The following is a 15,014-nucleotide window of genomic DNA, read 5'->3' as shown; positions in this document are numbered from 1 at the left end:
TGGATTGTATCACAGAGGAGTTTGAAGAGTCTTGACGGCAGGCCTTCTTCTGCAGGGGGTGCATATATCTCTAAACATGCTCTAACTCGAGCTAAAAATAAACAAACCGGTAGAGAAGAGTGCAGAGTGCTGGACACTGTCCTTCAGAGCTGCTGCCAGCACACAAACTGTTTTCTCACACCCAGAGTGACACACCTGTGGCAACTATAACCTGATTAGGGAGATTGCCAGGTGTCAATCATCGCTACCTGGTGATGGCCTGTTAATTATTCACTTAAGAGTCACTTGTGACTCTGGCCGTCACAGCGTGCTTCAATCAAGCATAACAATCAGCTGTGCTGATGAGATTGTCTCGCAGAGCAGAGTCAGCCTATAGGCTAGCAGTTTGCATGGGACATGCAAACTGAGACATGAGTTGATGCGTTTATTTAAAGGTAACTGTTGTCACAAAAACATGCAGTAATCCTGGTCTCTAAACTGCCTCCCCCTGGCCAGCCGGGACGCCTGATGGAGGGGAAAGGAACTGGTTGGAATAACGTGCTCCTTCCACGCGCTACGTCCAACCAGGGAAACTCCCCCCTGTCAGGTGTAAAGAACAGGGGAGGCGCTGTTTTCCCGAATATTTGACATGGGATTCTCAGATTTGGTGTAAAGGAGCAACTTGGACACTCAAGCATGAAGGAAGCATGAGTTAAAGGTATATTCAGTGATTTCACTCAAAAAACCTTAGGTTTCGTTTTTGGCTGTGGGACCCAGCCTTTCGTCCAATCAGGATAGAGAGTCAAAAACTAAACCTAAGGTTTTTTGACCCACAGGGGTTAACTGGGGACAGGGAGGAACTCCTTATATGGCCAGCACACTCTATAGTAGGGAGGATATCACAACAAAACAAAAAAATAAGTGATATTTGAATTAAGTGAAATCACTGAATATACCTTTAAGTCCGTTGCTCTCCCTAGGTTGGCGGAGGGTGTGTAGAGCCCAGGATCACATCACAGGATGATTGACACAGGGGTGAAAAATGGGTTACAAAATCGTAAAAAAAAAAAAAAAGGTAACTGTTGTATATTTGCACTCGAGGGTGTGGAACTCGGCTTCTCCCCCGCCACACGTCACCGCATGCTTGATGACGTCAACGACAGTGAACATGACCAACACAGATACAAAGCGACAGATATGCTGTCAAGCTTTGTATCTTTGCATCTGCCCGTCTGAACGCACCTTTAAAGTATACAGTACATACTTACATATAGCACAAACATACAAGTGCATTTTCCTTTTTAATATCATTGCTGTATAGAGCGTCGCAGTCCCGCCCCTCGAGAGACCCGGAAAATAATTAAAGACGTTTACGCTGCGGACAAAGCCAACTCGAGTTGTGACACATCATGACAATAAAAAAAAATGTTTTTGGGCAAAACAAAGAATTAGAAAGAAGAAAAAAACTTTTTTGTGTTGTTTTTATTCTTTGTAATTATTTGTTTGGTCCAAAATATTGTGTTTGTTGTCATGATTTGTCACAACTCGAGTTGGCTTTGTACGATGCTTATAAGGTCTTTAACCCATTCTGACCGGGCACCCATTTTGGTGTTGGCATCGTGTTATGCTTTAGCTATTGAAAAATAGCAGATCTACAAGCTCATATCGCGCCACCGAGTGGCGCGATACGAGCTTGTAGGTCTGCTATTTTTGAAAAATCGAAGAGCGACTGACATTTTTAGAATCTGATCTCAGGTCAGAATGGGTTCATCAGACCAGTGTGTGTCCGGCGGAAACCTCGTATGAATCTGATCTCAGGTCAGAATGGGTTAAATCAATATGTTTTGAAATGTCAATGGGAAAAATGCATTGGAAATTATTTCCTGGGCCTGGCGTCGTAATGAAAGGGGACTGCGACGATATAGACAGACAAATCCACAGAAGAGTTCCGTGGGTGTGGCCATTACTGAGGTGTACCATAATTATACACCTGGCCTACAGGGCCATCCCCTCTGTGGATTTGTCTATAGACCGATTCCGTAGCGGTTTCATGGTCGCAGCCTACGTATTTCCTGTAGGCGGACTCGACGTAGCTGCGGGGATAAAACCCTCACCAGGCGCACCTCTTCCACTACAGTGAACGGCAGAGTGACTGATGTTAGTTTGCCTCAAACTTTACTCTTTTTTACTAACACTAACATTACAAAGATGCCCAGAACATCGAGATGAACCTGTGTAGTTTATGGCTGCTCCAACAGTAGTGGCAACATAACAAATAAAATAAAACGGAATGTCTAATATCCACCGCGATGGCTGAGACCAGAGCCATTGAGTAATGGTTGAGACAAAGCAGTGAAGAATCCTGCAAGATACATAATTTCAGTCTTACCCAATACCTAATCTTTCTGGCTGCTGTATGTATGTAAGTATGAGGTATAAAGTACAGAGCCATTGCTCAATGGCTCTGGTCTCCGCCACCGCGGTGGATATTAGACATTCCGTTTTTATTTTATTTTTATGTTGCCACTACTGTTGGAGCAGCCATAAATTACACAGGTTCATCTCGATGTTCTGGGCATCTTTGTAATGTTAGTGTTAGTAAAAAAGCAGGTAAAGGAGTAAAGTTTGAGGCAAACTAACATCAGTCACTCTGCCGTTCACTGTAGTGGAAGAGGTGCGCCTGGTGAGGGTTTTATCCCCGCAACTACGTCGAGTCCGCCTACAGGAAATACGTAGGCTGCGACCATGAGACCCGCTACGGAATCGGTCTATAGGGCATAGCAATGGGCGTGGTTTCCTTAGATATTTTCCCATGGAGATTCACAAAAATATTTACATAAATTATTTGAAGCCTATAGAATCATGCCATCTCAATCATGCCAAAACCTTTGATTATGTGATTTTTTTTAACCGCTAAACAAAGGGTCTTTTTATTAAATGTAGTTTAAATATTCATTTCCCCCCCACAGAATCAAAGGTTTTATGGTCATGACTCATGAATGACCACACGTCGGACTGGTATATATGCCCTTTTAAATTGAAATGCAGACATTTCAAAATTCAAGATTTTCCAGAACATTTCAAAAAGTGAAAATAGCCTTATGTGAGCTTGTATTTTGGCCTTTTCACTATATTTTAAATACAGCTTAAGTGGTTAATTTCATAATTGTTTCCCCTTCATAGAAATGTATGAGTCAAAAGTACAATATTTGTCTTTCAAATAGTGCAGTGAAAGTCATACTCAAATACTTGGATACCTGTATTTACATTTATTTGAGTACTGTACCCAAGTAAATTGACTGTCCATCACTGCCTTTGACCGACTGATTGATTGATTGATTGAAATATTTATTAACAGTTTGTAGAATTTACAGTACATATACTCACATTGCAGGGCCATGTCTGTGGTTCTCACTGCTAGTAGAGCACACAGCACTGTCAGACACACTGCAGCTGCTCTGAAGGTGCCTCTCTCAATTGTGATGGCTCTCTGCGCAACTGGGGGATATTGTACAGTACAGTTCAGATTCAATGTTTCATTTCAGAGAATACAGAGTAGATATTATATAGATTAAATATTATATAATATTTTTTGCAATTGACTGTGCAGAACCCCTTCAATTTCTACAGTCTGATGTGGCCTACAGTTGAGAACATGTCTTCACCATGCAAATGTGACCCCCACTTTCGACTTTCACATCATGAAATGAGAAGAGAACTAAAACACAAAGAAAAGAGGAACCCCCCCCCCCCCCCACACACACACACACACTCACACACACACACACACACACACACACACACACACACACACACACAGTGTGTGTGTGGTAAATGTATAGTAAATGTAGTAAAGTGTACCGTGGTCTCCTGTAGCCTCCTGTGAGCGGGGGTCTTGGACACTTTCGTTGACATACACCATGTTCTCCTCCACTTCTGCTTCCTCCTTCTGCCTCTGTTCCCTGACTCCTCCATCGTACCTCACCCTCTGGGATCTGACTGGCTTTCCAGAAATATGTGAAGACATCTTAGAGAAGAAAAAAGTTACTCAAATTAAAATACAAGTTTTCTGTTATGGGCGCTGTGCCTGTTTAATATACGTTAAAATAATAATTAAAAAGAAAAGAAAAGAAAATATTATTACACTTATCCCTTGGAATCCACATGAAAGAAATGCATTGTGAGACGGAAGACATGGCAGTGTATCCCAAGCCGTGCATATCCACGGCTTCCTAAGCCGTGCATGCCTATTCCCACTATAGGCTGAGGAAGAAATGCCACTTGACAGTTTTCAAATCAGCCTCATGGTGGCGCTACAACAGGCCAAGTTGCGTCTCTCTCACACACACACACACACACACACACACACACACACACACACACACAGTGTGTATTTTTCACACCACTATCTATATGATGATGATATTCGATGCAGCGACGTGACATAATCAATAATCAAAGCCTAAATATTATCATACAGTATAATAAATAATATTTATCAACAATGACCACCATACAGTATTATAATATGATGATAATACTGTATGGTGGTCATTGTTGATAAATAAATCACCGACTGTAGCCTATAGGTGATTTATTTATCAACAACGACCACCTAATCATTCATTATCACGCTTATTACATGGCTACTATAATAAGGAAATTAATAAATTGACCGAAAACAACAAAACAAAGTTCAACAACACAGTAATATACAGAAAAGTGTGACGTATCGTAGAATCAAATCGAATCATTACCTGGTGAATCAAAATCGAATTGATTCATGAAGGCAGTGCCAATGCCAAGGCAGTGCCAGTGCCAATGCGCCACCACTCCTGTGAGGCGTGAACTTTGGCTATTAAACCATTCTGACCTGAGATCAGATTCATACGAGGTTTCCGCCGGACACACACTGGTCTGATGAACCCATTCTGACCTGAGATCAGATTCTAAAAATGTCAGTCGCTCTTCGATTTTTCAAAAATAGCAGACCTACAAGCTCATATCGCGCCACTCGGTGGCGCGATATGAGCTTGTAGATCTGCTATTTTTAAATAGCTAAAGCATAACATGATGCTGACACCAAAATGGGTGCTCGTTCAGAATGGGTTAACTACTTGATTGTCAGGGTGATGCATGTATGTTACTCTTGGCTTCCTGCCGCCGACTTCAACCTGCATGTCGACTTCTGCAAAAATACAAATAACGACTTCGCTATACTCACCAATACAAACCAAAATACGGTTTTGTGACGGCGAAAGCTTACTTTCCCTATAGTGGATGCACTCTGAGCTCCCACCACGTATAAAATGCACTTTTTGGCCCAATTTGTTTTTTTTCACAGTGTTGTAGCGACTACTTCTTCCCATCAAATCAAATAGTAGTAGTGCTATGAGGCTGAGCTGTCGGCAGGAACTGTATGACGCGTTTCCAATCAAATCGAGAAAGGTTCTTATTGTAGTTTTAGATTTATTGACAAATAAACAAAGTCCAAGAATGTACTGAAAATGTTGATAAATGAAAACGTACTCTGTTGGTATAAACGATCAAAAGATAAACGGATAAACGGTCAACAGAAAATATTGAGCCTAGAGCTCACCCCCATTCTCTCACTGAATGCCACTGCCCAGACACACAGCTGACATAAGTACAATGATTAGCAGACACACAGCAGGAGCTCATCAACCAGGTAAGGGCTGTGGCACATCGAAAACCCAAGCGTGGGGAAAAAATAAACAAATAGAATAAACAAACAAAATGTATATTTTGGCTCCTACAATACCGGCCCCTAATTATTAAATAACAAATAATAATTATACAATCATGAATGGCAATCAAATCGATTTTCTTTTTTTTTTTTAACGCAAAGTCTTCTTTCTCCTTTCTTCAAGATGTGTATGTATAGTTCATAGTGAGTGTAGTGAATCAGTGTAGTGTGCAAGGGGCAAAAAAAGGGCAAAAGTCAGCGGCAAAGGGGAAAAGGTGAAATCCAAAGTCAATTTTCTTCCGCCTCCTGTAGTAGGCAGATTTTGGTGATGGGTCTGTTCAAAAATCCAGTCTTGGTTTTAATTCGAACTTGGCGTACGAGTCCTCTTCTGTCCAGAATGGTCTCCACAATCTTTCCAGTTAGCCAGGAGTTTCGAGGCGCTGTGTCATCCAATATGATCACGAGGTCCCCTGGTGTAAAGTTGCGTCTGATGTTAGACCATTTTTGTCTCTCCTGTAACTGCGGAAGATATTCTTTGACCCATCTTTTCCAAAATAAATCCGACATATATTGAACTTGCCTCCACCTGCGGCGAGCATATATGTCATTCTTCTGAAACTGTCCTGGTGGCATGGAAGGTGCAGTCTTCAGAAGCAAAAGGTGGTTCGGGGTAAGTGCTTCAAGGTCATTTAGATCTGTAGAAGCCTTGGTGATCGGTCGGCTGTTGAGGATAGCTTCAACTTCACACAGAATGGTGTGCAGACTTTCCTCATCAAGATTTTGCACATTAAGTGTAGAATTGAGCACTTTTCTCACCGATCTGATCAGTCTTTCCCATACACCTCCATGGTGTGAGCCAGCAGGGGGATTGAAGATCCAATTGATTCCTTTTTGGAGCATTGCATTGTGAATCTGGGCTTGATTCCAGCCTTGAATCGCCTCCTTTAACTCACGCTGTGCTCCCACAAAATTAGTCCCATTGTCACTTCTTAATTCTTTCACTTGACCTCGTCTTGCTGTAAAACGACGAAGTGCATTTATGAAAGAGTCTGTCTCAAGTGATGATGCCACTTCAATATGAATCGCTCTTACAGCCAAACATGTAAATATGACACCATAGCGTTTCACAATACTCCTTCCACGTTTCACTCCAAAGGGTCCAAAATAATCGACTCCCACGTATGTGAATGGAGGTTCATCGGGAGAGATTCTGTCAATAGGCAGGTCTGCCATCTGCTGTTGTCCTGGAGTAGCATTGATGCGGCGGCAAACAACACATTTTGACATGATTCTCCTGATTGCGACAGTGGCACCAGGAATCCAATATTTCTGGCGTAGTCTGGATAACATGTGGTTGCGACCACCATGTCCCACCTGTTTGTGAATATGTCTAAGAATCAGATTTGAAATATGAAGCTCTTTGGCCAGTATGACATGATGTTTCGTTTCTTCTGGCATTGCTGCTCTGTCAAGTCGCCCTCCAACTCTTAACACTTCGTTATCCAAAACGGGATTTAGTTTATGAATGTGACTTGACCTCTTTACATTCATTCCTTTTTTCAGATTTGAGATTTCATCTGCAAATCTCTTCTTCTGGCAGAAGCAGATTAAGGTCATCTCAGCAGTAGCCAGTTCTTCAATAGTGAGACTTTGCCATTTCTGGTTTTCATGTTTTCTTGTCTCCTTCTGTGCAGATCGCAGATCTCTTTGTGTGATGTTATCTTTGTGCAGCTCAGTGGCTTGTTTTCTTTTTCTGATACGGCTGAGAAGCAGTCCTTTAAATCTGAGCATCCATGCTGCAGCCTTCTTCAAACGAGTCCAGGATGAGAAGTGATGAATGAAGCGTGTTGTTGCATCCACTTCTTCAGATGTTATCTGAGCAGCATTTACAGTCATGCTTCTTACTTCAGTGTCCTTGGCTGAGATTTCTTCCAACCTGTCAGGATTCTGAGGCCACTCTTCCTGGGGATGAAGAAGAAACTGAGGACCGGACACCCATGTGGTTTTCTTCAGAAAGGATTTAACTGTCAAGCCTCTCGAAGCCATGTCTGCTGGGTTGTTAACAGAGTTAACATATCTCCACTGGTGTGCATGTGAGACTTTGACAATTGTAGCAACTCTATTTGCCACAAAGGTTCGAAATCTTGCGGTCTTGTTGTTGATGTACTTGAGCACAGATGTGCTGTCGGTCCAAAATACAGAGTCTGCCAGTTCCATCTGCAGCTCTTTTCTCATTAGTGTGTCCATTTTGCTTGCCATGGTAGCAGCAGTCAACTCCATTCTAGGGATAGTAGCTGGTTTTAAAGGAGCTACTCTTGCTTTCCCCAGCACAAAACTACAGTGTACCTGGCCACGGTTATTGTACAGTAGAAGGTACGTGACAGTTCCATAACCGTCTTCACACGCATCGGCGAAATGATGCAGTTGAGCAGATGTCACTGTTCCAAAGCTTGTGGGTTTGAAGCATCTGTCAACTTTGAAATCTTCCAATAGATGAAGATCTTGAATCCAATTCATCCATTCCTCTGTAATAGAATCTGGAATTGCATCATCCCAACCAATCTTTTTCCTACACAACTTTTGCAGGATCTTCTTGGCAGTTAAGACTACCGGAGCCAACATTCCTAGGGGATCATATACAGAACTGACTGCAGAGAGGATTCCCCTTCTTGTGAGAGGTCTGTTTTTCAAGATGATTTTAAACTTGAATACATCTGATTGGACGCACCATTGTACTCCTAACACTCTTTCCACAGGTAAATCATCATGATCTAAATCAAGATTCTTCATTTCCTTTGCTCTTTCGGTTTCAGGTATGCCGTTCAAGACTTGACGACTGTTACTCATCCACTTGGTAAGTATAAAGCCTCCCTTGAAACAGATTGCTCGTAGTTCATGATACAGAGATATTGCATTTTCCTCTGTAGCTGTTGATGCCAGACAGTCATCAACGTAAAAGTTGTTCATGATGGTATTTACAGCCTGAGCACTGAACTGGTTGACGTTGTCCTCAGCACATTTCCTAAGGGAAAAGTTTGCACAGCTAGGCGAGGAAGTTGCTCCAAATAAATGTACAGTCATTCTGTATTCCATCATGTTCTGACTGTAGTCTCCATCTGGCCACCAGAGGAATCGTAACAAGTCACGATCTTCAGTTGGTACTTTCACCTGGTGGAACATTGCTTCTATATCAGCAGCGATGACAACAGGCTCTTTACGGAATCTGGCCAAGACTCCAATTAATGAACTGGTCAGGTCTGGCCCCTGTAAGAGCTGAGAGTTCAGTGAAACTCCTCGAAACGTAGCTCCACAGTCGAACACCACTCTGAGCTTTTTCTTTTGTGGATGTAGAACGCCGTGGTGTGGTAGATACCATTTTCCTCCATCACTGCGTCCCAAGACGTTGTCCGGTACTTTCTCGGCGTAACCTTTAGATATCATATCAGACATGAACTTGGTGTATTCAGAATGAAAAGAAGAATCTTTCTTGAACCTTTTCTTCAAGTTCAGTGTGCGTTGTTCAGCCACACTTCGGTTGTCAGGCATGAATATCTCCTTTTGCTTTAACGGCAATGCAATGCAATAATGCCCATTGACAAGCTTAGCCGATGTTGAGACTGAATTCAAGAACTGCTGGTCTTCTCTTGAGTGTTCTTGGTCGTCTCTGCTGCACTCTGGAAAGTCTGTCTTGAATTGTTGTTCCCATAGTTGATCAAGTTTCACAACTGATATCCGGTTGGCACTTATAACTGACTGGTCTTGCACATAGTCAGTCTTTCCATCTAATGGCCCATTAACTGTCCAACCAAGCATGGTTTTTACAGCGTACGGTCCATCTCCCACACTCCGGATGACATCAATAGGTTCCAGTGCCTTGGGTACATCTGAGCCAATCAGCAGCTCCACCTCAGAGTCAAGTTCAGGTAGGTGAATATTCCTCAAATGAGGCCACTGATTGATGTCATTTTGCTGTGGTATGTTTCTTTTGTTCACAGGCATAGTCCTCTGCGTATACATGCCTGGAAGAATACAAAATTCATTGCTGTTCAATCCAGCCACTTCTAGGCCTGAAACGATTTGCGTTTCAATAACCTTCTTTTGTCCCATAGTTCTCAACAATATGTTGGATTTTCTTCCATGAAGGTTTAGTTTAGCCATGAGCCTCTCTGTGCAAAACGATGCCGTGCTACCTGGGTCGAGGAATGCATATGTATGTACTGTCGTGTTCCCTTTCCTGGCCTTTACCTGAACCGGCACGATCGCAAGTTTGCATTTATCTTCACCGGCCCCAGTTAGACCACTTGTCAGCACGGAAGCTACTGCTTTTTCTTTAGTCTCCTTCATTTCAACTGAGTCTTTGTTCCATTCCTTCGTTCTTTGGTAGATATGCAGCATTTTGGGGTGCCTTAAGCCGCAAATGCTGCAATTGAGTCTCTTTCTACATGTAGCACTGACATGTCCTTTACACATACATCCAAAACAAATTCCGTTTTCTTTTAGAAATGTGAATTTCTCATTATGTTCCCTCTTCTCAAGCTCTGGGCACAGTTCTAGAGCATGTTCACCCTGGCAGAATAAACATCTCTTCATCACAAAACGACCTTCCTTTTCCTTCTCTTTTGCAGCCGTCACTGTGGTTGCAAAATTACTTCCCTTTGTTTTGTGAAGAGGTTGTGACCTGGACCTTCTTGTGTCTTTGCTTTCTGGAGTGTCTTTGATGTCACCAAAAATGGGATCCGTTACAATCTTGACTTGTTTCTCTAGAAAAATGACAATGTCTTTGAAACTTGCTCTTCTGCCGTGGTTCTCCTGGAAATCACATACCACAGATCGCCATTTATCTCTCAAACGGTAAGGCAGCTTCTTTATAATGGTCAACAAATTAGATGGCATATCTAGCTCGTGCATGTAGTCAACGTCCTCCATTGCATTAGAACATCCTCGTAGGAAGAGAGTATACGCTTGCAGAGCTTTAGTGTCATCGGCTTTGATTGACAGCCATGAAAGAGCCTTCTCCACATAGGCTGTAGAGATCTTATGCTCATTGCCGAAGTGCTCTTTCAGTAGAGCTTTAGCCTTCCTGTAACCTCTGTCCGACACCATATGAAGACAACTCCTCACCAGTTCCCTGGGTTGTCCCTGGGTGTATTGTTCCAGATAGTAGAGACAATCTGTCGGATTTGGGTTTTTGGTTTCAATGCTGTGTTCAAAGGATTTTATGAATGTGTGATATTGAAGTGGGTCACCATCAAAAACATGAATCTCCTTCTTCGGCATAGAAGACAGACATTGATGTTGAATGAGTAAAGCTGTGAGTTCATTTTGCTTCTCCATGACAGAATATATATTATTGCCCTGTTCAACTGTACCTCTGGGGCCCATTTGGCTTTCCACGGGTGCCGCTGTTGTGCGAGATCGTACAGCCTGATTTACAGCTCTGCCTGTGGCAGTGCCCGCTGGCGCCGATGCCCCAACAGCTCTCTCTGTAGTTGTATTTGCTGTCAGTGAGTGGAGCGGAGCCACAGCGCCACCTGTTGTTATAGGTGCTGGTGCCTGCCTGCCAACAGTGGGTTGTGAGGGCACATGAACTTGATCTTGAGTGGGTTGTAAATGTGTTGTGTAAACGGCAGCCTGCTTTGCCTTCTCAAAATAGGACATCATTCCATCTGTCACGTAAGATTGAATAGTAACACCAGATCTCTTTGAGCCTAAAACCTTCATTTTTGCCACATTAGCAGCCATGTTCGTTTCCAGCTCCAGATTTTCCTTTTGTCTTCTCAGGTGCTCCATTTGCTCCTCTAGGGCATGTCTATTCTGGATCATTTTTTGATGAACAATGAGAGCAGCCATTTCTGCCTCCGCTTTCAAACGTGCGGATTCTGTACTTGAAGCTTTAGAACCCTTTGTTTTCTTGGTTATGTTTGACACACTGTCACCAGGTTGGATTGTTTCCTGTAAGTCAGCTGACTCTGTTGCCTGTTGTGACTGCGTTACATGTTGTGATTGTGTGTGCCTTTGAGCATTAGTGGGTAGCAATTTGTCCTGCTGCCCATCAGTAATTTCCACAGTTTCCACCTCCTGTCCAACAGGTATTTCAATATGTTGTGCATGTCCAACATTAATTTCCACATGAACAGATTCAGTAACTGGCTCAGCTTCAGTTACTGATTGTGCAGGAATTGATTCATTCACAATAATCATTTCATGAATTGGCATTTCAACCATTGGCATTTCATTCATTGGCATTTCAATCATATCAAACCACAGTTTTACATCATCCCTGAAATCTGAATGGTGCTTTATGACACGTGAAAACCACAAATTTTGATTTTCCTGCTCCTCCTGTGGAATCAAGACAATTACTGAATTATGTGCTGCTTTTGCATTTTCATACATTTCATTCAGTTTCTCCATTGTGCTTTGCACATCCCTTACATTTGCATCATTTTTCATGAGCCCTTTTATTTCCTTTGTGAGCTCTTGCATTTGTTTCACGTAAGATTTACGGTCTTTCTGATCCTTTTCAATTTTATTTGACAGCGCTTTGGCCGTGAGCTTGACCGTCCTCCTCCGTGACTCCTCCTCCATTTGATCCTCCAGATCCATTTCGTTTGTGCCTGTACTTGTAACGTTTGTGTCACTCATTTTGACATTTCCATCCAATATACAAGAAAGAATTCACGGCAAGCAACCACAGTGAAACGAGCAGCCGTGACCCCAGTCAATTGCGTCAATCCAGCGCAGCAGCGCGCACACAACACCAGCCAATTCAATCAATAGTCCCCAATGGACCAGCGGCAGCACTTCTTCCAACTGTGTTCAATTCAACCAAATACACAGAAGGAATTGGCGTGCTAATACAATTGTATCTCACCGCTAATGGCTGTGATGCGCTGTTGCGTGTTCAAACATTTTCACCGCTGCGGCGGTTCATCTCGCTCCAATCCGAGTCACTGAGGCGCCGCTCAAAGTTCAACTGTTGCTGCGATGTTCTCCATGTTCCAATGTTTCCTTCCAGATCTTATTTTCTGTTGACAATGTTGTAGCGACTACTTCTTCCCATCAAATCAAATAGTAGTAGTGCTATGAGGCTGAGCTGTCGGCAGGAACTGTATGACGCGTTTCCAATCAAATCGAGAAAGGTTCTTATTGTAGTTTTAGATTTATTGACAAATAAACAAAGTCCAAGAATGTACTGAAAATGTTGATAAATGAAAACGTACTCTGTTGGTATAAACGATCAAAAGATAAACGGATAAACGGTCAACAGAAAATATTGAGCCTAGAGCTCACCCCCATTCTCTCACTGAATGCCACTGCCCAGACACACAGCTGACATAAGTACAATGATTAGCAGACACACAGCAGGAGCTCATCAACCAGGTAAGGGCTGTGGCACATCGAAAACCCAAGCGTGGGGAAAAAATAAACAAATAGAATAAACAAACAAAATGTATATTTTGGCTCCTACACACAGGAAGATTTTTTTTTTTTTAGTTACTCCACTGCGCTTACAGATATTGTCAATAGAATGACAATGACAAGATCTTTCCTTCCGGTGAAATTAAATCATTTTCTGGCCAAAAGAAATGCATAATTGTGTGGTGGCGGGCTTAGACTGCGTCCACTAGGGAAAGTAGGCTTTCGCCGCCACAAAACCGTCTTTGCATTGAGTAGCGAAGTTCTTTCTTTGTTCTTTTTATTTTGGCAGAAGTCGACAGGCTGTGCAGTCTTCATGCGGCAACAGGAAGTCGAGAGTATAACATAGCCTTAAGGAGAACTGACAGGAAATGGGGGAGAGAGATGGGGGGGAAGACATGCGGCAAAGGCCGTCGAGATGGGGAGTCAGACTGGCTCAGCCTATAGGTGCCCAGACGGTTGAGTCCAGGCCACCAAAGGTTTTTTTTTAAGTGAAATATTCCTTTATGGCTATATGGACCATGAGCTATATAATAACAGACGCATACAAAGGCCTGAGTTGCGCAGACATCTCGTGCCACATTTTACAAAATGAATGGATTTACAAAGGGTGCAACCAACATGAAACAACAACATGAAAAACTGGGTCTGACTGGGTAAAAATAATCATGGTGCAACCCTGATAGTTAATAATGTACATATAATATGCATTAAGTAATAATAAACATCCTAAAAATATTATCTCACTCACTTCGTCCAATATCTGTTGTCGTACAATGGTCTTCACTGTTCCAGAATAGATTCTGAGCTACTGTCTGTTCTTGCCTGACTTATTACTGTCAACACGAGCAAGTGCTTTTCTTGTGAACATGGGCATTTACTTTCACTTGTGGTGGAGTGGGGTGGAAGCCAACACCAAACACGCCACCATTGTATTTTCACAAACAAAAGCACCATTTTACTTAATATTTTCTTTTCTAAGAAATCTTAATAATAAACAAATGCCTCACTGTAACAAACCAATGTAGGCCTATATACATTGCAGCCGGAAAAGTATGTATGCATTGCTTGATTCAGTCAAATTGTCCATATAAAATAAATAAACAAACAAATAAAATACATGAGCAAGGACAAACAATGTAGTACTGTGCGGTGTCTTATAGCCTGAATCAGCATATTTAATAAATGACTATAATGCTTAAAATAAAGATTGATGTGTTATAACTGCATAATGACGCATAACTGTTTCTGACCTAATTTCTTTGTCTAGCTGACATGCATAAAGACCACATCCTGTTGCAGAGGACGGACATATGTACTTCCTCTTCTTAGAAACAGAGAAAAAACTAAATATTGTCTCTCCATATTATATATAGGCCCAAAGGTGAGTTTGCAATTTGCATTGTATACATTGTGCAGTTGCTGCATATACATACATACTGTACTTTATTGTATTGTTTCTGTGATGGTTTTATTGCTATTTCTTGATGTTTTTGTTGACCCGTGATGCCAAGGGGGTCCTCCTGTCCAAGCATAGGCTATGTAACAAATTGGCTTAGGCTATTGGAAGTGAGAATGTACCGGCCAATTTGTCCATGTTCACACAAACACACACTGTGCAGTAGGGCTGCACGATATGGACAAAAATTCATATCACGATATATATGGCAGATATCTCGATATCGATACGATGACGATATATCGTGCAGCCCTAGCTGACACCGTCGTCGGGAGAGACTCCAGACCTGAATCACCAGAACATATTTTCTTAATGGGCGTGGCTAGTGATGCAGGGCTGGAGCCAGGCTACAACAGGACAGAGGGACAAACGAGTGATGGTTTATTTTCCGAGGGGCACAGGCTAAAATAGAGGGCTGGCTTTAGAAGTGGACGATATATTGTCGATATA

This window comes from Protomyctophum parallelum (assembly GCF_964188405.1).
Source record: "Protomyctophum parallelum genome assembly, chromosome: 14".
Classification (NCBI taxonomy): domain Eukaryota; kingdom Metazoa; phylum Chordata; class Actinopteri; order Myctophiformes; family Myctophidae; genus Protomyctophum; species Protomyctophum parallelum.
Note: the sequence above shows the minus strand (reverse complement) of the source record.